This window comes from Anoplopoma fimbria, chromosome 8 (assembly GCF_027596085.1).
Source record: "Anoplopoma fimbria isolate UVic2021 breed Golden Eagle Sablefish chromosome 8, Afim_UVic_2022, whole genome shotgun sequence".
NCBI lineage: Eukaryota > Metazoa > Chordata > Actinopteri > Perciformes > Anoplopomatidae > Anoplopoma > Anoplopoma fimbria.
The window spans coordinates 24689967-24713609 of NC_072456.1; the positions used below are offsets into that span (position 1 = coordinate 24689967).

General features: G+C 41.5%; 1 pseudogene; it reads right to left on the minus strand.

The window, feature by feature from the left end:
* Positions 1-13555: 13555 nt before the first annotated feature.
* Positions 13556-16161, minus strand: LOC129094770 (uncharacterized; annotated as a pseudogene).
* Between the last annotated feature and the right edge of the window lie 7482 nt (positions 16162-23643).

Below are 23643 nucleotides of genomic sequence, written 5' to 3' on the forward strand. Positions count from 1 at the left end.
TGATGTCAGTGAAGGCAGCCTTTTGAAAAGTGATGGGTAATCGGCATCATCTTTAGAAAAAACAACAGATGAATGCGAAATTGATCGGTTAACGAACAAAGGTTACATTCGGTAACATTATGATGCGTTCAGGATCTGTTAAGTGAACATGAGAATATGGGCGAAGGTAAATTATAACATTATCATGATTATCACACTAATGAATCCAGTTGTTCGAAGGAGATGTTTTTACAAAAACATAAATATTTATTAGAGATGATTTATGAGCTGTGTAGCATTAACAGATTTGTTTTCATCTATAAAAATACTATCTTTTATTTCCTTATCATTTGTATTGTGTATTTTTATGAGTAAAAAAAACACTATAAATTATTATGACAAAGACATACAATAACATTTAAAATTTTTGATGGTTTACACTGATTTCCGAGTGCATGAAATATTTTTGGGGAAACTGGAAAAGATTGTTCAGATATTTTGACCCCGCCTGATCCACCCACACACATTATGGCTGTTTACATACCTGAGTAGATGATACTGTTCAGGCAGAGAGCACAAACATTTTGTCCTTTGTTCTTAAATATCTGCCTTTTTTATACTTAAAGATACTCTCTCATTTTCATTTTGTTTAGTAGAATCTTTACTTGTGTACATTTGCTGTTGAGAGTGTAAACAGTCACAATTAATACTAAGGCTAATGAATTTATTGCGTGATAGGAAGCAGGTTGGCAGGTAATGAGGTCAGGTGATGGACCAGAAACCAAGCAGCAGAAATGACAGTAATGTTGGAGTGAGACTGAACAGAGGAAGCAGGTGCATGTGCTAATTTGCATACATTCCCATGGAGCGGAATTTGCAAACAGAAAACCTGATCATTGGATATAACCAGGTTCAGAATTCTTGTTTAATTTTGGATATATCTTTGTAACACTCCATAAATATGAAAATGCTGTCTTAAGCCATTAAAAACATTTTGGACATGTTTTTAGATACAAAATGTTGTATAAATCAGGCTATGAATGATACAGCAACAAATCCCTCTGCAGAAATCTTCAGAACATAGATATGAATGGAACTGAATTTGATGTATGTAAGAGCTGCTGAAGTGGAGATTTTGGGCACAGAGTCTGAGAAAAACTCAGAGGAAACGGCCTTTAAAGATTTAAAGTTTTGTAAAATGATATAAATGTTGAAGTCACTACAAGTGATTAGGGTTAAAAAAAAAGAACTTACAGATATCACCATAAACTTCAGCAGTTAATAACTAACATATAGACAATATTTTTTGTTTCGCAAATGTTCTTATATGTCATATTTATATGCAAATAAGGCATTATCTAATAGGGAACTTTTGGTCAATTTAGGAAAAATCTACCAATGCAAACAGACAAAGTAGTGAAATAAACATCAAAATGTGTGTTTGGAGTGTTTCCTTTCCACCAGTCTGAAAGAAGACATGTCATGGAAGGAAAATAGCCCAAATTCCACAATTAACCAGTGCTTAAAAAATTATTTTTGATTGTGCTGTCTGGCCTCAAAGGAAAGAGGAATGGACACATTACATTACATTACATTACATTACAGTCATTTAGCAGACGCTTTTATCCAAAGCGACTTACAGGAAGTGTATTCAACATAGGTATTCAAGAGAACTACTAGTCACCAGAAGTCATAAGTGCATCTCCTTTCTTAAACAAGCATCTTAAAGCATAAACCAGAGCAAAAGTATAGTGCAGAGGCAAATTACTACGAAAACAATAATTGCAACAGACTTTAACAATATTTTCATTTTGTAATAAGCTGTTGAGAGTGTAAACAGTCACAATTAATACTAAGGCTATACGAATATAATAAGTCCAGTAAACCAATAGCAGAAATACAATAAGTGCAACAACTAATACGAATGCAATAAGTGCTGTGAGGAAGGCTTCAGGGTAGTACTTAAGATAAGATAAGATAAGATAATCCTTTATTAGTCCCGCTTTTTAATTTTACAACAGCGCAGAGTAAAGTGCACACAAGAGACATAGCAGAAGAAGACAATGCTGTCTTAAATAAAAATAAAAACATAAAATAAAAAAATAATTAAAATAAAGAATGAAAAATAAAAATAAAATAAAACAAGTATTATAAATAAGCAATAAAAAAAAACAGTAGAAAAAACAACAATAACTGAAATACTATATTTACAGACAGAGAAAAAAACAACAACAACTATTTCAACTACTTTAAACTTTTTAACCATTATTGCACAGTGCAATGTGCAATGTATTGCACAGGTTTCTATTGTCATGTTATTATGTTATTATTGTCCTGTGGTCATGTGGTCTGCTGGGAGCAGAGCTGGTTGTGCAGCCTGACAGCAGCAGGAAGGAAGGACCTACAGTACCTCTCCTTCAAACTTCAGGGTGAATAAGCCGGTGGCATATAGAAGGAGCTTTTGCACAGAGCTGCCAGGGTGTCCTGCATATTTAGGTATTGTTCATCAGGGATGACAGCTTGGCCATCACCCTTGGTCTTTAGGAAAAACCTATCCAGTGGACAAACAGCACAGTGCTGGCCTAAACATCAAAATGTTTGTTTGAGTCTTTCTTTCTGCCACCAGTCTGAAAGAAGACATGTCATAAAAAATGGCTGATGCCACAATTAACCAGTGCTGAAAAAGGTATTTTTGATTGTGCTGTCTGGCCCAAAGGAAAGAGTCTCCTGCAGATACATTGCATCTGACATTACATTACAGTGCATTTGTGTGATTTGTCCAGTCCAGTTTATTGTTCAAGTGAACACCCAGGTATTCAAAGATTGCACAGAAGTCTCAATGTCCTGTCCCTGGAAAAGCACTGGTTCCGGAAACAATAATTGCCCAGACTAAGTCCACCACCAGCTCTTTGGTTTTACCAGAGTTGATCTGGATGCAATAAGTGCACCATCCTAGAAGTCCTGGTTCTTGAAGAGGTGAGTTTTCAGCCTGCGCCGAAAGATGGGTAGCGACTTTCCACGGATATGGAAGTATTGCTTTGTGGACTGGCTATGGCCCCGATACCTAACTTAAATAAGCAGCACTGCCCTCACTTTCCCAAACAGTCATACAAAGTTGCTCAGCAACAATGATTTATCTCACCTCTCTATTAACGGAGGATGTGAGACTAGGTGATCTCAAAAAGTGGCTTCCAAAAGTCATTTCATGCACAGAAAAGAAATTTGCGACACGAAAATCAAGAGTGAACACCAAATAACAGGAGCCACATTTCACATGTGCGCTGACTAAGCGCTTAATCTTAACAGTGTTACATAGCAAATGTAGGTTTCGGATAAACATTGGACTGGTTGAAATGAATATTTGCAGAAGATGTAAACTAAAAACAGCAATTTACAGCAGTATTGTACAAAATGTAATTCCTGTGTTGCACAGCTATAATAGGAGAAAAGAAATGTGTATTCTTTTGTGTTTCCTGTCACAGTCATGCCTGTTCACTCTTCTTGCACTCTGTCTATTTCTCTCAGCTCACAGCCCAGCCCCCGCTCTCTCACCACACTCTCCGCATTATGCCAGACCTTCCAGCGTTATTCGCCGGACTGACTTCCTGTTGCCGACTCTGCTTGTTTGGACTTCTCCGCCTTGCCTCTGCCCCGGTAACTGACTCAGCCTTCCGTCCCAGACCACGAGATAATATAACCCATGAGTTATCTCCTGCCTGTCTGTCTGCTGTTTGTTCGGCTTTGAATAAAGCTCCTGAACATTACTCTGTCTCCTGGTCGTACTGTACTTGGGTCCACACACCACCCGTTACAGTTTCCCTTATAATTTCCGTTCCACTAGTTTTAAGTCTTCTTCAATACAGCGTGTCATTTAGTTAATTATGGTCCATTTTGAGTCAAATAGACCATAAAGCAGGGTATGCTTTAGGTCAGGGCTACTGTAATTGACAGGTCGCTACCACAGCGTTGTCAGGTCTGGAAATTGTCCATGTTTACATCTTACACCTTCAACTCGTTCACAGTGTGTTTCCACTTCATTACATTACATGACGCTTTTATCCAAAGCTACTTACAATTAGTGTATTCAACATAGGTATTCAAGATAACTACTAGTCACCAGAAGTCATAAGTGCATCTCATTTCTTAAACAAGCATCTAAGAGCATAAACCAGAGCAAAAGTACAGAAACAAACTAATACGAATACAATAAGTGCAACAGACTAATATGAATACAATAAGTGCAACAAACTAATATGAATTATAATATTGTATTCGTATTAGTTTGTTCCTGCACTATACTTTTGCTCTGGTTTATGCTTTTAGATGCTTGTTTAAGAAAGGAGATGCACTTATGACTTCTGGTGACTAGTATTTCTCTTGAATACCTATGTTGAATACACTTATTGTAAGTCGCTTTGGATGAAAGCGTCTGCTGAATGACTGTAATGTAATGTAATGTAATAGACTGAAGAAGCGAGAAGGGGATCGGGTCAAGGGAGCATGTGGTGGGGCGGTTAGATGTAACAAGGTTGAGGACCTCGTTAGGGGAGAGGGGAGCAAGATAGGGTAAGATGGGGCGTGGAGAGGGGAGGGAGAGCTGAGGGGGAAGAGCTGTAGAGGGTAGAGAGGGAGAGGGTGGACAGGGAGAGGGGGGCTGAGAGAAGGAGGATCTGATATCGTTTACTTTCTTGTCAAAGAAGCTGGCGAAATCATCAGGGAGAAGGGAGGAAGTAGGAGGAGGGGGTGGGGGTTGGAGGAGTGAAGAGAAAGTTTCGAATAGTTTTTTAGGATTGGAAGCAGAGGTTAGGATTTTAGAGCGGAAGGAAGCAGCTTTAGCAGTAGATAGAGAGGAGGAAAAAGTGGAAAGAAGAGATAGGAAGTTAAGAAGGTCCTCCGGGAGTTTGCCTTTTCTTTGGGTAATCCACAAAACAATGATTACGTCCACTTCTTATAAATAGTCTAGTCAAAGGTAATTTATAACTTCCCCTTATAAAGTACATTAGAAATAACCTGACTCAACCTATTTATTTGGTTTAATCTACTGTAGACCATATCTCGGTTGCCCTGATCCACTTCCTTCCCTTCCCTGCTGAAGGGGCTTTTCAGCTTCTGAGTCATCTTATTTAAAAAATGTACGCCATTAGGTCTTGATATGATACATTAAGGTTAAAGTATAGGCTTTTTATTTATTTATTACATCAACCGAGTTGTTAAAGAAATAATCATGTGGAATATGAAACCACTTTGCCACGTCAAGCTTGAGTGTGGTTCCACTCTCACTAATATAAATTCTAACTTCAACCCAGACCTTTTTTGATGCCTAAACTTCCCCATATTCTTGACATAACGGGGGCAGATCATTTTAGAAAAGTCATCAGGCTCAGACAAATAACCTACTTTGTTATGAGGATGTTCAGTCGATTAGACTTTCATTTCCAACTTTCATTTCCAACAATCAAAACTTAGAAACATTGTAGTTGCAGCTACACAGAGATGTGGCAATATGGAAATTTCCTCGAAACTTTATAGGTAAGCTGACTGCAGAAGTATGCTAAATAACAGTGAGTCAAATTCAAAGAATGTTGTTCAGTTTTGGCATTCAATTAAATTCAATTTGCTTCATTGATATGAATGTAACAAGGACAACATTGCGTCAAGATATAATGAGATCATAAAGAAAAGGAACAGGTTATAACTCGTAAAATCAAGAAAATAGCATTAAACCCTTGGTGTGTGTTTATGAGAGACTGGTGTGTGTGTGAGCGGGATTTCATGACTTGTGGGGACATATGTGTGTATACACAGTCACATTGTGGGGACTCACACTTTTTACTGGGACCAAATGACATTGGTTAGGTTTCAGCAAGTAGTGGTAATGTCCCTCTATAGAGTGGACATTACCACACTGTGTGTGTGTGTGTGTGTGTGTGTGTGTGTGTGTGTGTGTGTGTGTGTGTGTGTGTGTGTGTGTGTGTGTGTGTGTGTGTGTGTGTGAGAATCATTACCTGGAAAGTGGAGGGTCTGTGTGGTTGCGTATTTAGCTCCTACATTAGATCCTCCATCACACACAGTGAGTGTCACTATCAGTTGTCAATCAATAGACAGGAAATATTCATAAAGATCAATTAAAAAACAATTAACAAAATTGTATGTGGCAACCATATTATAATAGCAAAACCTAAACATTTAGGAGCAGTAAGCTGTTGTGAAGCACCCAGGGAGCAAATTTTGGGTTCAGTGACTCACTCAAGGACACTTGGACATGCGGACAGAAGGACAACTAGTCTACTAGAGACGTGAACAGTGTCTCTATGGCTGATTGCAAAAAACAAGATGGTGACGGCCAAATTGCCATATTCAGGCTTCAAAAAACAAGATGGCGATGGGCAAAAAATCACAGTATCATACAACTAAGTTACATTCTCGATTAAATTTTGAGGGAAACATGTTTTTTTCCCAGATTACAGTTGCAGTTTAAATTCTTTTTGAGTCATGCACCTCCAAAATGGCGACAGCAGGAGCAACCCACTATGAGCTCCACAACGGCTCTTCAGAAACCTGCAAGTGATGGCATGGAGTTAATGTTCATTTTTAATACAGTCTACGTAGCCTACCTGTAAAAACAATGTGTGTGGAAGCTTCAGCAAAACTCTTATGGACCTTATGGAACTTGACTCTGTGATCAAGATTATAAATTTCTTCACAATCTGAGACATGAACATATAAGTAGGAGTAACAAGTGGATTTTTTACTTCTTGTGTATTTAGGAAAGTCTGTGGTGTGCTTCCATACGTCACAAAACCATTTATTTTCCACAGTCCATCAGGTTGCCCATCTGATCATAATTTTACTCCCCCTACCGTGACCCTGAGTGTCAATGTAGAGCTCGCCTACAGTCCCTCCAACCATCATCCATTTCCTCTACTTTTGATCTTCCGTGGGAGGTGGAGTTGGAACAGAACATATCTACCAATATCATTGGCCTGTCTTTCCGCTGTGACACATAAACATCCCCTTCATGACAGCAGATCTCCCACCACACAGGTCAGCTGACTTCCTGTGTGAATGTCTGAGGGCAGGTGAACAAGCTGTCCATTCATTCTCACAGTGTCAGACTACATAACAGGTAACAACACATGCTTGTTAGCAACGATGATGAGATATTTTTCCCATCATAAAGTGTCATTTCTTCCACTCATGGTTCATCCCTTAATTCACTCCCTGTTCGCAGAAATGATCCTCTTTTTGGCAGGAGACTGCTCATTTAAATGTCAACTTTAACCATTACATACGTAACTTCAGCTACCTAACAAACGCATTTATTAAGCCAAACTATGATATATTTTAGCATAACCAAGTGGTTTGTTGTCGGGGGGGTTCAGTTTACATTACATGTTTTTAAACTGCGACTGTAATCTGGGAAAAAATATGTTTCCCTCAAAATGTCAATGAAAATGCAGTTAAATTGCATCTCCTATTTTTTTTTTCACTTTTAATAACTTGATGTGGCCCCCAGGAATCAAGGTCTTTGCAAACCAAGTCTTTATATTTCTTAAGTGTTTAATCTTCCCAACTGCGTTTTGATATTCTATTCTTTGCAAAATGCACAGAATACCATTAGCAAGAAGCTATCGCTAGGCTGCCTATAGCATTATCACTGCTTATCTTTCGTACATCCTCTGTTTTAACAATTAGTACCAACCTACTATCTTCAAATTCAACATCTCTGTATTCTTTTAATTTGTTCGTCGTAAAGTGCTTTGTGGTGAGAGACGAATGAACGAAGTGCCATTTTGGATGATGATATTTGCATTTACGGTGGCTCTGATGATCAACTCTGACGAAAATCAGACTTGACCAGAATTTAACTTTTAAAATACCTACATGGTGGATAAGCTTGTCACAAATATCATCCCAGTATTAATTAATGTCTAAATCTTTTCAGTAATATAATATTCAGTGTTATGTACCCTACCCATATAGATGACCGGAGGTAATTCTTGCACATTTGATAATTCAGCATCTCATGTTCTTTTTATAGACATTTTTTAAAGATGAGATGGATGGGGGGGACTTCCACAGACTCTGTCACCTCCGTCTGCAAGAAAGTTCTCAGTTTCATTTAAATGTAGAAGATTCAATCTATGAAAGCAGTCAAAGAAAGTACCTTAGTTTGGTTCAGTTTAAGTCATTTTGTTTGTAGGGTTTTCTGAACACAACAACACACATTTCAATTTAAAATCAGAATTTGGTTGATTGATTTACTGTCAAAGATACAAACAACCGCGGCATGTGACATTTGGGAAGGAAGGGTTGCTTCCTGGCAGGTTAAGTTATATGGGTCAGAGAAACTGCTTTCAAAATTGTTTTCAAATCTTGTTTGCACATTTGCAGTAGATGGAGCAAAAGGTTCCTTAAAGTCATTAAGACAAAACATATGTGTGTGAACTGTTGCACAAACTCAGGATAATTAAACTATGACCGTCGATACATCTCATTATGAAATCAGGTTGACAGTTGTTGACAGTCTTAAAAGATATATAAATTAAACATCCTTAATTAGTACGTTTTAATTGTTTTACAGTCAAAAACTCAACTGCTCTGTTTCATTAGGACTGTGTAGTGTGTTCAGATGAGATTGAAAAATCTGACAAGACAACAACTATAACTGTCATCACATTTTTATTCAAGTGTTGCCAAACTGAGAAAAGCAAGGGCAAAAACACAGGAAGCTTTAGTTTTAAATAACCAAAGGTTTTAAAGTTGGCAGAAAACAGTGTTTTCATGTTGGACAACATTATATTTATAGAAAATATGTTTTTACTAGGCCTTTAACATATTAGCATATGAACAATCCATTATTTTCCTCTCTTGCCAACTATTAAATATTTCACAACACAGCTTGTTTACCTTAAATGTGTATTTGTCCAAACAAACAGATGGAAGTGATCAGTGATCAGTCACGTCTTTTCTCCCACCCTCCTCCTACTCATTAGACACTTAATGTTTAAAAAATGTATCGCAAATGTCTCTAACTTCCGATCCAGCCTTATCTTGGTGGCGCCCAGGGTTGAAAAATATAAACAGTGCTCTAGGATGTCCTTATATGGACAGAATGAGTAAGTGAGGTCGATGAATAATGTAAAAAAAAGGCAGGAAGTAAAAACAAAACATGACACATGAGGAGTAAACATGGGAAATAACAAAGGAAACTCACATACAATTAATGAATATGATGGGATAAGGGAAGGGAACACAACAAACAGTACATTCATTCATTGTCCGTAACTGCTTCTCCTATTCAGACTACTGCAGGGCTGACATATATAGACAGACAACCATTCACATCCACACCTACGGGCAATTTAGAGTCTTCATTGACCTAACTGCATGTATTTGGACTCTGCGAGGAAGCCGGAGAACCCTGAGATCATACAAACTCCACACAGAAGGCCCATCTAGCCAGGGAATTGAACCCAAGCCCCTCTTGCTGTGAGGCTACAGTGTTAGCCAACACTACACCGTGAAGCCCACAAACAAAGCGAACAGCCCCCCCCCCAGATAATTGATAACATAAAAACAAAGACAGATAAATTAATAAAGTGCAGTAAAACATTCTAACGGCCCTAGAGACTTATCAGATCTTGGACTTCATATGTGACGTCTGCCTGTAGTTTACATTATAGTTTGCTTAGCTCAGTTTAAGCGAGACCTACTAGCAAGAAAACAGCCACATCCAAACCATATCAACGCCATTTGGAAAGTGTTTGGTAGTTTTGTTGCCATAAATTGTTTACAAATCTAAAAGAATCTTAGCAAGTTCAGCATTAAACCTCATCTCTTTACTCACCAAGAGTGGTCTCCAGCGGAGGAAAGCCACACGAAACTCAATATTTTGACTAAGTATCTCATTATTAATAAGTAAAAAATATTGAAAACATTTCTTATTATTTAGAGGAAGAAAGTATCTAATCATTTTGAGATATAGGACATTATTTGAAGATGCTGACTCATTATTTTGAGATGCTAACTCATTATTTGAGATATAAGTCATAATTTTGAGATGCTAACTTTTGAGTTTCTAAGTCATTGTTTTGAGATACTAAGTCATTATATTGAGATGATAACTCATTGTTTTGAGTTTCTTAGTCATTATTTTGAGATGCTAGGTCATTGTTCTAAGATACTAAGTCATTATATTGAGATGATAACTCATTGTTTTGAGTTTCTTAGTCATTATTTTGAGATGCTAGGTCATTGTTCTAAGATACTAAGTCATTATTTGCGATATAAGTCATTATTTTGAGATGCAAACTCGATGTTTTGAGTTGATAACTCATTGTTTTGAGGTACTAAGTCATTATCTGAGAGAGAAGCCATTATTTTGAGATGCTAACTCTATATTTTGAGATACAAAATCATTACTTTGAAATGTTTCATTAATTTTTAATACTAAGTCATTATTTTGAGATGCTAACTCATTATTCTGAGATAGGTTCTCATTAAAAACACTTACAGGATCTTTTTTTTCATCACAGTGGCAGAAATGAGCTTCCATGGGCTTGACCAAAAAGTAAGACCTGCTCAGTTACTTGCAGTAATGATTGTTTATGTAGTCCACCGATCTGCAGCCTACATTTCTGGTAAACTCATACTTTCCATTTCATTCACACAGGGAGGACATAGGCACATTTCTTGGACAACACACCCACACTTTTTGGTACTGTGCTCCCAAAACTGCAAAAGTGTGATGGCTGTGGGGAGCGGAGAGCCGGTGTGGAACCAGTTTCTGCTGCAGGCTGAGTCATTATGAACCCGATTATGCATCAGAGAGGACACTGTCAGAGGGGACACTGGAGGAGCGAGAGAGAGACCTACTTAAAAACATCTCGCACCTCTCTATGGAAAATCAAAAAGAGTTGTGTGAGATGAATCTGCAGAGAGGATACCAGGCAGATATCGTAATTGAGAGAGAGAGAAAGAGAGAGAAGAGAGAGAGAGAGAGAGAGAGAGAGAAAGGGAGAGGGGAGGAAGAAACACAGACAGAGACGGAAACAGAGAGGGACAGGGGAGTCCCCCATGCTCAGCTACAGACGAGCTTATCGGTCCCTCCTCCACACGGGCCAGATAGGCTTTTATATCACATCATGAGTGGGCAAATCTGTCTGCTGCCGGCTGTGTTTATTGCTGTTTTCCCCAAACAGCGTCAAGATACCACTGCGGGACCCCCCCCCCCCCCTCCCTCTGCAAATATCTGTGAACTGCTCCGGCTGCATTAAGCTTCACAGACATGTTACTTGTGAGCAATGTATAGAGATTTAATGCATACTGTACAATTCCAGGAACCCTCCTTGCTGACTAAAATAAGAAAATACATGGTGGACCCCCTTAGAGCTGTTGTTTGTTTTTTGTACGCTGTCAGATAAAAAGGTGCAGTCCCCGCAACAACTGGATTCAGCTCTGCGCCTTTTATTTGGGAGAAAGTGTTGGTATCGGTATGAGTGTTAAGTTGAATAAATGAAAAACACTTTGAAGGAATCAGATAAGTAAACAAATTAATGTTCAAAGACCCCGCTGTGAAATATTGGTAACTGCACAGAAAAAGTATATGAGAAAGTGAATGCAGATAATGCGTTAGATTTAAAAACGATTGACTATAACATCCTACACATAATCCATCAAATGAGCAACGTGGATGGCTTTCTGCATTTTCTATGTACTTGCTTTATGCTCTCTTTATTCACAGTAATTATTATGGAATTATTATGAATGACTCTTTTGCATCTTTTATTGCAGGTTCACATCACGTGTTTCATGACTTTTCTCGTTAGCTTTCCAAATCTAAGAGTCTAATGACGCGCTGGCCAGGTTTCTACACATAAAGTACACAAATCAAATATTTGCAAAATTAAATTGTTTGGCTCAAACTTTTGCCTTTCAGGTTACAAAGTCTGCCACTCTAAACCAGATTTATCCTGCATGAATTAATTTATTTTGCTGAAAAAAATGTTCTGTAAGTAAAGGTAGCAGAAACTTAATTTTTCCATCTTGGATAATCAAAAGAAATGTCAATTTCCAGTTGTCATCGTGACATTAAATCTTCTTAAATGTACTACAAGTACCACGTTACTAAGTTTGTCCAATATTATCCCAGCAACAACACAAATGCTAAAACTGCGGAGGCTTCCAAAGCTCTAGAAATCCCCAAATGGCGTCATTTTGTGTGTTCACTAACAAAGACCACGCTTATCACGAGATTATGACTGATTTATTACGAATGTGAGTCAGAGGGATGGGTTAGGGAAGGGGTTGGAGGGATGAGGGGATGAAGGGATAAGGGTCGAGGGATGAAGGGGTAGGGGTCAAGGGATGAAGGGATGTAGGGAAGGGGTCGTGGGAAGAAGGGATGAGGGTAAGGGATGGAGGGTAAGGGAAGGAGGGGTGTAGGGTAGAGAAGCAGGGAGGGTAAAGAAGGTTGATGACTGATGGTGGGAGGAGAGCGATGGTGTCCGGTGGCTGGCAGGAACAGGGGGATTGGAGACTCTTGGGTGGGGGCTGTCTCTCCGGAAGGTCAGGTGGCGCAGAGTCCCCAAAAGACAGCTTCAAGAGGACAGGTGCCGATGTGCGTTTCTGATGTCATTTAGGTTGGAATGGATGTAGGTGAGGTACGCGGGGGACGACCAGCGGCCGAGGATCTTGATGACGTGGTCGGGGATTCCTTGGCTTGAGGCGGTGGAGGCGGCCCCGATGCGGAATGAGTGGCCTGAGTAATATTCCGGGTGTATACCGGATTTATGGAGGATTTGGCGGAAGTGGTGGTGAAACCAGGTTCTTGTGGCTCCTTTGCCTGTCTCTGTGATGAAAAGCGGGTCCTGTGGAGAAGTTCCGCTGGCTAATCTTGCGCTTATGTAGTCACATATGGGTTCGAATGGACTTAGGTATGAGTTTAGTCGAAAGATGTAGATGGGCTGGGGCGGACCAGACTGGTTGGTCTTGCTGCGTTTGAGGTGGTAGATGATGGTGTCCGGATGGTGGATGGAGATGTCGGACATGGTGGCGTGTTGCGATGGATGGTGGTCAGAGTTCTGAGCGGTGAATTCCGAGCAGCGCAGGAAGCCGAAGAAGGCCAGCAAGAACATGGACTCCAATGCTTTGTCCATGAAGGGAGATAGGTAGCCTGAACGGGGTGTTTGGATGCAGCGGGTAAGGAGGTCCGAGGTGAGGGGCAGACGTTTAGGCGTGGGGTGTGGTTCGGCTTTACGGAGACCTTTGAGTAACATGGTGATGTGTGAGTGGGACGCAGCTGGACAAGGAGTGCCTGAGGAAAGTTTGGCGAAGAAGTTGATTCCGCTTATGTAGACCCGTATAGTGGAAGGCTTGATCTTGAGGAGTGAATGGGCGAACGTGATGAAGTTCGTGAGGGTCAGGACGTCGAGTGAGGGGAATGGAAGGCCGAGGGAAGCGTGGAAGGCTTTAAAGCTATTCCATCCGGTGAGGTATGATGAGAGTGTTCTGGGGGCGACGCTGTTGAGGATGGCGTCTTGGGAGGCAGAGATTAGGTGTTCTAGTAGCGGGGTCAGTTGAAGATGGTGGCTGAAAACGGTGGGAACGGAGTTGGCAGAGGGTCCGCGGCTGGCGCCAATCGTCTGAATTTCGGCTGTGGCGTAGTGGAGAGTAAGGTAGTTCTCCAATCAGAGGGTCGGTGGTTCGATACCCGGCTTCGGCAGTCGATATGTCCTTGGGCAAGACACTTAACCCCAAGTTGCTCCCGAAGGCTTGCCATCGGTGTGGACTGGATGTTGCATGAATGTTAGTTAGAGTCTGATGGTGTCACCTTGCATGGTAGCCTGTCATCAGTGTGTGAATGGGTGAATGATATGTAATATACTACTGATTGTAAGTCGCTTTGGATAAAAGCGTCTGCTAAATGACTGTAATGTAATGTAATGTAATTTCTGTAAAGAGAAACGAGAAAGTGAGTCGGCTATGGAGTTTTTGTGACCTGGGATGTGATAGGCTCGGATGATGAATTGTTGCTGGGCCGAAACCAAGGTGAGTCTATGCATGAACTGCATTATGTCTAGACAATGTGACCGTCCTTTGTTGATGATGTCTTTTTGGACCATTCCCGGCCCCAAAGAATGGCTGCTATGACTACCGGATACATTTCAGAGATTGCCGAAGAAGGGGTGAGGGATGAGAATTCGTGCGGCTGAAAACCATTTGCTGTCGTAGAAGCCGCCGAAGCCGATGGAGGGGGCTGCGTCTGTGAACAGCTGGATGTCTTCTGGCTTGGTGATGTGGTCATCGTAAAATAAAGAGATGCCGTTCCACGAGGAGAGGAACTGGTGCCACAGTTTTAGCTCTGTTTTGCATGCTTTGTCCAGGGAGGCGTGGCCATGGAGATTTGGGACAGAGGCGGCGACTGAAAGGAGGTGGGACAAGAAGGATCGACCTTGGGGGATGATGCGGATGGCATAGTTGAGGTGGCCTAACAGTGAAAGGAGTTGGTGTTTGGTGCATTTGGGGGCCAGGAGGTAATTTGAAATGAGTAAGGAGATCCGATTGATTTTTTCGGTAGGTAGGGATGCTTGGAGTGAAACTGAGTCGAGGGTGATGCCGAGGAATTCGAGGGAGGTGCTGGGGCCTACGGTTTTCTCTGGAGACAGAGGAACGCTGAGTTCCTTGAACGCTGAGGTTAAAGTGTTGAGGCCGTGTGCTGGGGGTGAGGAAGGTGGCATGACGGTGAGGAAGTCGTCTAAGAGGTGGATGACGTACGGAAGTTTATGGACGTTGATCAGGATCCAGCAGAGAGCTTCGGATAAGCAGTCGAAGATTTTTGGGCTGCTCTTGCACCCGAAGGTCAAGCGCACTGCAAAGTAATAAGAGCCTTTCCAATGGACGCCAAAAAGATGCCAGAATTCGGGGTGGATCGGAAGAACTTTGAAGGCGCTGATGATGTCCGCTTTAGCCAACCAGGCTCCTTGACCTGCGAGGCGAATGAGGGATGCGGCGTTGGTGATTGTGGTGTACTGCATGGAGTAGTCCGGGCTCGGGATTAGGCTATTGATGCTTGGGATGGAAGAGCCGTGGGGGGATGAGAGGTCTATTATAAGTCTCTTTTTTCCTGAGTGTTTCCTAGTAGCTATGCCATCCATCTTCCGTTACCGCTTATCCAGTTAAGGGTCGCGGGGGTGCTGGAGCCGATCCCAGCTGTCAATGGGCGAAGGCAGGGTACACCCTGGACAGGTCGCCAGCCTATCACAGGGCAGACATATAGAGACAGACAACCATTCACACTCACATTCACACCTACGGGCAATTTAGAGTCTTCAATGAACCTAAGCTGCATGTCTTTGGACTGTGGGAGGAAGCCGGAGAACCCGGAGAGAACCCACGCTGACACGGGGAGAACATGCAAACTCCACACAGAAGGTTGTCAATGGGGCTGATTCTGAATATGGGGAAAGGTGGGCTATGGAGAGGGCCGATCATGAAAGAGTCTTTGACTTCCTGAGCCAGGAGTATGTCAACTATGTCGGGCTCGGAGATGGCGGATTTCAAATTATGGCATGTATAGGACTGTTCTGGTTTAACCTGCAAACCTGGGTGGAAGCCGTGTGTGAAACCTTGTATTAGGAAGCTGGTGAACTGGCGGTCTGGGTGGTTCTGTAAGGCGGAAGCTAGAGCTTGGACCTTGATTGGTGTATTGAGGTACTTACAGAGGCTGTGCTTGGTGGGGTTGTGGGGACAGGTTGGTCTGGAGTGGGCACCTCCGCAGAAGGAGCAGGTGTGGAGGAAGCGGCAGCTAGAGGTGCTGCATCCTAAATCGTTGAAGTTATTGCAGACCATTCTCCCGCCCTGGAAGAGGACTGGTCTGCCTCTCCTGTCTACCCCTTTGGGGAGAAGGCCGGTGGTTGTTGGCTGGTTGGTGGCTGGTTTTGGGATGATGGATGGTGGATGGTGGGGGAAATGATGGAGGCAGGCTGCGGTAAGGCTGCGGTAGGATGTTGGGATGAAAGGATGCATGTGCATGGGTTGATAGTGTAGATTGGGGGAAAACGAGTGCAGAATGTGATGTCTCTGGTGCAGAGAGGGTTTGCTGCGATACGACCTGGCCCTCTGGGGGGGCTGCTGTGGCTGACAGGGATTCCCCGGCCGTCGGATGCGTCGTGACGTCATCGGCGTAGCGGCTGACGCGGCGGCGGGAATCCGGAAGTGCTCGGGAGGTTTGCTGAGTGTTGTTATGTTGGGAGTCCGTGAAAAGTTTGAAAAGTTTTGCTTTCCTGTCGGACTTATTGAACGGGATGTTGCGCTGGGTGAGTACGTTCTTTAGACGTGAGACTGTCCACTTGGAGATGTGGGACGTGTTGGGGCTGTGGCGTGGTGAAGGAGGGTCAGGGTGGTTTTGCCCGTCGTTCAAGCGCCTGGATCTCGAGCGGATGGGAGAGCGGCTTCGGGGAGGGACGATGTCTCGCGCACCGAAGTCGAGTTCTCCCCCTGGGGCTGATGGAAGGCGAGGGGCCGACGGCCTCGGAGTTGTCCGGGGATGAATGTCGGGAGCCACGAGGAACGTGGATGGTGGAACGTAGCCGAGGTTGCTGGCGACGAAGGATGGTGGGAGAAGGTTGGAGCCTCGGGACTTCGGGGGTGAGCTCGTGTTCTTCGAACAGCTCGTTGTCGGAAGGGTTTAGGAAGAGTTCCTGGTCCATGGTGCTGGGTAAGCGGTTTTGGGTTCTTGTTGTGTTTGTCTCGCGATTCTCACGTCATGAGGAAACAGAGTCAAGGAGGAAGTGGATGGATCCGTCATGCTTAAATACTTTGTGCAGAGACAATTAGGTGTTCAGGGCGTGGTCATTGTTCCCGAACTAAGTTATTTAAAACTTAATTTATTACCACGCATTTAATGCTCTCTGGGTGTCATTTCACACCATCAGAATATTAGATGCAAACAGGTGACATAGACGACAATAGTCAGAAGATTATTAAAATAATAAAACTATGAAATTAATTTGTATGTTCAGTTGATAAAGTCAAACACAGTAGTGAGTCTTTTACTAACATGTTTGTCATTTACAGACAGAAGTAGCTGCTAGGTAACACTGAACACTGACCAACAGCTGGTGCTACAGCATAGTCAACAACAACCCGGACAATAAAAACATATTGTATTAATAATTAAGGCTCTTTATCTTAATTATAAATCTGGATGGGATTGAATTTAACGACAGCTCAACAGCCTCAGTGCAAATTTGGTGCACTTGAAACTCAAGTGGGCAGAAAAAGGTGACAGGAGTTTCAGGCGTGTAGTAAGTATATCTGGTACTTTGGCGCTATCTGGAGGAAGAAACAAAATCTGCATGAGAAAAGTTTGAATTGATGCATATAAAGAACATGCATGTGTTTCCTATGTAAAGCGATTTAAGTCATTGTTTAAAGTTTGTTAATTCATCTGGATGTCTGGTGCAAAGCGCCACTTCCGCTGCCAACATGCACACAAATACTTCTGATGACATCGGCTGCAAAAGGGTCTAGAGTTCATTAAGAAGTCTGTTCTGGGCCGACAAAGCCTGCACTCCAGCCATCTAGACTCAACATTGACATATGTGACATATGTGCAGTCCACACCACACACACACACACACACACACACACACACACACACACACACACACACACACACACACACACACACACACACACACACACACACTCACACAAAACACACATCCACCTGCCTGTCCACCAACCTGTTCGGCTACTCTACATTAAAGCAGTATAACACTGATGCACCACAGAAAAGTGTAGCAGGCTAAGCAACATGGAAAAAGAGAAAAGACTGTATATGAGAAGTGATCGTGATGTCATCCATTGGTTTGTGGACTGCCGTTTTGAAGCCTTGAGTTGGGCATTTTGGCCGCCACCATTTTGGATTTTGGCAACCAGAAGTGACAAGAGAAGGAAGAGCTAAGTACAACTGAATGCTGTAGAAGACTTTAGAAGGTTATAATTGTCTTTCATAAAAGGGGAAACACACTGTGAAAGAGTTAAAGTTGTAAGAACAAAACATGGATGGCTCCAAGACCGGACAACGACGTGGGAACAACCTGTCAATCACAGTAGCCCTGCCCTAAAGCATACCCTGCTCAGTGGTTATTTGGCTTTAAATGGAACCATGATTTACTAAATGAACATCATGTAAATTATGATTAAACAGAAAACAACAGAAATAAATGAATTCAAATATTCTATTGGTCTATGTTGGTGGAGAAAACATGAACTCTCCTTCTGTCATTCAGCTTTCAGCAAGTTTTTAGTCAAATTAACTGTATTTCACAAAACCAGAACAGATTTGAGAACAGAGAAACAAACAGAAAAATGTATTTAACCAGGAAAAGCCTCATTGAGATTAAAAATCTCCTTTACAAGAGTGTCCTGGCCAAGACAGCAGCAGCACATTAAACAAAGTTTCAGACATACAACATAAAACAGTGACAGACAATAAAAAAAAAGATTTCAGATCACAGCATGAGTAAACCAAAACTAAGACTCAGGTCATCATATCCTAGATCACACAGGGGCACATACCTCAGTCAAAAACATCTACAACCAGATGAACCTTCCTCCAACTCCTTCAATCTATTTTTAAAAACACTTAAAGAGACCAGCTCCCGTAGACCCAAATCAGTCTGCAGCAAACCTAAAACCCCTTTTTCCCATTTCGAGACGGACGTTGGGGACAGATAGCAAGAGTAAGTCTTGCGAATATGTCACAGAGCGGAGACGGTAGCTTCCAGCATTTTCCTGATGGATTAAATTACATAGATAAGATGGAAGCAAGTTAAGAATTGCCTTATAAATAAGGACATGCCAATGATTGAGTCTACGGATGGACAATGCAGGCCAACCAACCCTAGCATACAGGGAACAACGGTGAGTAAGGGCCTTAAGATTTGTCATGAACCTCAATGCTCCATGGTAGACAGTATCTAAGGAATGAAGGTATTGAGAAGATGCATGCATATATAAAACATCACCATAATCATTCACAGACATAAAAGTAGCAGCAACAAGTCTCTTTTTAGCATCAAAAGAAAAGCAAGACTTATTTCTGAAATAGAAACTCAGCCTCAGCTGAACATAGGTATTATATTATAAAAAGAACATAGTATTATAAGCATGAAAGTATTCATTCTCCGCTGCTGAATGTGAGGTTTAAAAGAGAGAGAATCATCAATTAAGAATCCCAAGTTTTTATATGAGGATACAGAATCAATCACATTGCCCTGAAATGTAATTATAGATGGAAGGTTCAGTGGCTTTTTCTTTGAGTTTGTAAACATCATGAGTTTTGTTTTGTCAGGATTCAGAATTAATTTCAACTCATAAAAGTTGTGTTGAACAGTATCAAAGGCCTTTTGCAACTGAGAAAGAGCCTGATACTGTGTCGGAGCAGAGCAGTAAATAACAGTATCATCCGCATAAAAGTGAAAATTTGCATTTGGCACATTTTGACCGATACTGTTTATATAAATTGTGAATAAAAGTGGTCCTAGGACCGAACCCTGGGGCACACCCTTTATTACTTTAAGAGAGCTAGAGGTGATGCCTTCAGCCTGGACACACTGTGATCTGTTTGATAAGTAATTTCCAAACCAACAGACAGTTTGTTCTGACAGTCCAATACTAAGAAGTCTATGCTTCATTATTGCATGATCGACAGTGTTAAAAGCCTTGGACAAGTCAATAAAAAGGGCTGCAGAGTGGTGCTTGTTGTCCAAAGATTCAATAAAATCGTTTACTACCTTTAATGCTGCTGTGGTTGTACTATGTTTTTTTTCTAAAACCTGATTGATAATCAGATAAAATATTGTTTGTGATTAAAACCTCCTTAAGTTGCTCACTCACGAGGGATTCTAGTGTCTTAGCTAAAACAGACAGTTTGGAGATAAGCCTGTAATTGTTTAAAAGTGTGGGGTCTCCTCCTTTTAACAGGGGAAGAACAAAGGCAGACTTCCATATAAGCGGAATTTCGTTTGAGACTAAGGAGAGATTAAAAAGATATGTTAAAGGTGGTGCGATAAAATCAGCAGCTAACTTTAAAAAATATGGTTCTAGGTTATCCGGACCTGTCGGTTTTCCTGTGTCTAAAAGTTTAAGGGCTTTGTGCACCTCGTTGACAGTAACGGGCTTAAAACTGAAAGACTGACTAACAGTTACCTGACGACCAAAACAAACAGGGGATTTCTCATGTAGATGGTTTAGAGTGTCAAACAGGGAACTGTCAAAAACAGTCAAGCATTATGGCTTTGTCAGAGATGTCATTAGAGTCCTTGACAATGCAAGGGGGGAGCTCAATACCATTCTTATTTCCAGATAAAGATTTTATTGTCTCCCAAAACAGTCTTGGATTGTTTAGGTTGTTTGATGTTTCACTGAGAAAATGCTCAGCTTTAGCTTTTTTAATTGCAACTGTGCAAGCATTGCGCAGTTGCAATTAATCTCTGAATCAAGACCAGAACCCCTTGCCTTGGCCCAAGCCACATGCGCTCATGTGACCGGGTGGGACCTCGAGCGAGGGACCCTCTGAGCGACTGGGCAACCAGTCGCCCGAGGCAGCAGAGCGAAGTGGTCGGGCGGGGGTGTAGGGCTTGACCAAGGCCTGGAGATAGGAAGGAGCTGTTCCTTTCACTGCCCTGTAGGCTAGCACCAGTGTAGAGAACGGAGAAGGGAAGTTGTGTGGGAGAACTTGGGGCGATTGAACACCAGACGTGCTGCAGCTTTCTGGACAAGCTCCAGAGGTCTGATGGCCGACGCCGGGGCTCCGGCAAGTAGTGAGTTGCAGTAGTCCAGGCGGGAGATGACCAGAGCCTGGATGAGCACCTGCACCGTCTCCTCAGTGAGGAAGGGGGGAATCCTCCTGATGTTGTAGAGGAGGAATCTGCAGGAGCGTGTGACCGAAGCAATGTTTGCTGAGAACGACAGTTGGTCGTCCAGGGTCACACCCAGATTCCTCGCAGTCCGAGTTGGCGTCACCACGGCATCATCAATGGTGATGGACAGGTCTCGGTGCGGGCAACCCTTCCCCGGGAGGAACAGTAGCTCGGTTTTGTCCAGGTTGAGCTTCAGGTGGTGTGTCGCCATCCACTTCGAGATGTCAGCCAAGCACGCAGCAATGCGTGCCTCCACTTGGGTGTCACCGGGGGGAAATGACAAGACCAGCTGGGTGTCATTGGCATAACAATGATAAGAGAAGTCATGCGAGCGAATAACAGAACCCAGAGATGTTGTGTAGAGCGAGAAGAGCATGCCCAAATACGAATAATATCCAGTTTATCAATTAAGCTGCGTACATTCAAATGGATAAAACCTAGACCAGCCCTTGATTTAAAATCAGCAGGAGCATTAAAACCTGAAGCTTCCTTGCTATTACATTTTGTAATATCAACTGGGCCAGGATTAGGCTGCACATTTCCTGAAATCAACAATAACAGAAAAATCAAGAATCTCTGCTTTGTCGAGTTGCCAGGCGCCTCCTCTCTTGATTTTATTAAGTTAACAAAATCAACGAGTGAAATATAAAACATCTTTTCAGCACAGAAAGGCATAGAAGACGGACCAACATCACCAAATTAGAAGCCTGAAAGTATAATTTATAATTTACATTAAGCGCCTGGCTAAGAGTCCTGACTACAGAGGTAAATAATGACAATTAAAAAAACTGATTTGGTGGGATTTGAATTTCAAATCAAATAATTATAATAATTAAATAATTTTTTTTTAGTCCAAAGGTTTAAATTATAAAAAAGAGTGTCCCAGCATGATGGTCCGACTTGTTTAGTGCTGATTTATGCAGATTTGTGGCATGTGGTGAGTTTAACATTTATTTTTTGTCGATGATAAAAGTACAGTTAGGAAACAAATCTGAAATAGAAGTTTAAACAGCAGTAATCTCTGATGAATAATGTAGAGTTTGAGACTAGAATAAGAGTAAACCTGTCCAATATTCATCTTAAGGAACAAGAACTGTGATGACATACATATACATATATATGTTTTTTATTGTAAAGAAGCAGGACATTAGTAGCTATAACATTGCAGAAAAATTATGGATATTTACAAAGAGTTCTCTCGTCTTGCAGTCACATTAAATGCAATTCAATAAATATTTGGTAGATGGCGCTAAAGACAAGGTGAAGATGGTACTCAGAGTTTCCTTTCACTTTCCTCCCTGTCTCATGGGTCCTCTGCAGCTTGTCAACATGGTAAAACGTGTACCTATGTGGACACATGCATTACACCACATGTGATTGTTGAACAGCTGATTATAAAATCACGTGTACTGATCGTCCTCCACTCTGCTGGTTTCAGTCCTGCAGGGTTTTGCTCCCATTCAGCCTTTAGAGAAGTCCAACGTTTATGTTGAAGGGTTTATAAAGTCTGCGTTCAAGTTCATCCCAAAGATGTTGGGTGGGCTTAAGGTTGGGGTTCTGCACAGGATGGTCCTGCACCAAACTTGGAATCATGATACTTTAAGGACCTGGATTTATGTTCTACAGGTCAACGTTGTCATGTCGCCACAAAATTGGAAGCACACCATTATCTAAAATATGTAGTATTCGAATAAAAGCCCTGAAAACATGTTATCTCCATCACTTTCTGCCTACGAGCGATTGGATTCTACACAAAAACACAATTTCTTGCAAAAGTTTTCAAAGTGTCGCTATGTATTATCTGTATTTCATTTTTTTCTTTATATCTGATTTATTCTTGCTGGTTTCAAGTTGGGGGGAGCTGAGATGGAAAAAGAAAAGGTCACATACTTTGGTGCACAAATCAGGATTTGAACAACATTTGAGTCAGAATCTGATGACAGTTGGTGGGTTCTTTGGTCAGATCTAATGAAACTAGACCCACACAGTTCTGATGAAGCACAACAACAGGAGTTTTTGAATGTTAATCTTTTTAATATGTTATACATTAAGATGTTTTTCTTCATGTGTAATGTTGTAGAGGAATACTTCAGATTTTACGCCCAGTTTTCAGAGGCTTTTAACTGAAACTACTAATCTAACCCTCAACAACAAAAAAACAGCCCCAGAGTACACTGGAGTATCTAGATAGGAGTACTTTTTACTACCACTAACTGGAGCCTGTGTCAAGTTTTACTTCAACTAAATCTATTATATTTCAAGTTTGCTTTAAAACAATCTTCACATGCCCAAATATGCATTGGTAATTATTTCTCCTCTCCTCTGTAAAAAAATCTACAGTCCTCATTCTGTGCAAAAAGTGGTTCAAGATTTAAACAAATCAATTGGGTATCTTAGAAACGTAGGTTTTATTTTAGATATACAAATGGACAATTTCAAGATCCTTCTTTGTTCGATCATATTGTTTGAACACAGAAAAAGGACTGTTGTTTTTGTCCACAACCTCTTATTTTTATTTAAATTAGGATGTAAAGTACAAATGGGCAAAAATATAAACCTATCTGTTAAATCAGTGTTTCAAATCCATGTTCATGCTTGAAATAAATATCAGTGTTTCTAACGTGAATCATGGCCCAGAGTTATTCAAGGGGCAAACTTTCATCATTAACTTGTGCAGAGATGTCACAAGAGCATGAGTGTGGTTAGCAAACTTATAAATTTCCTGTTCAGA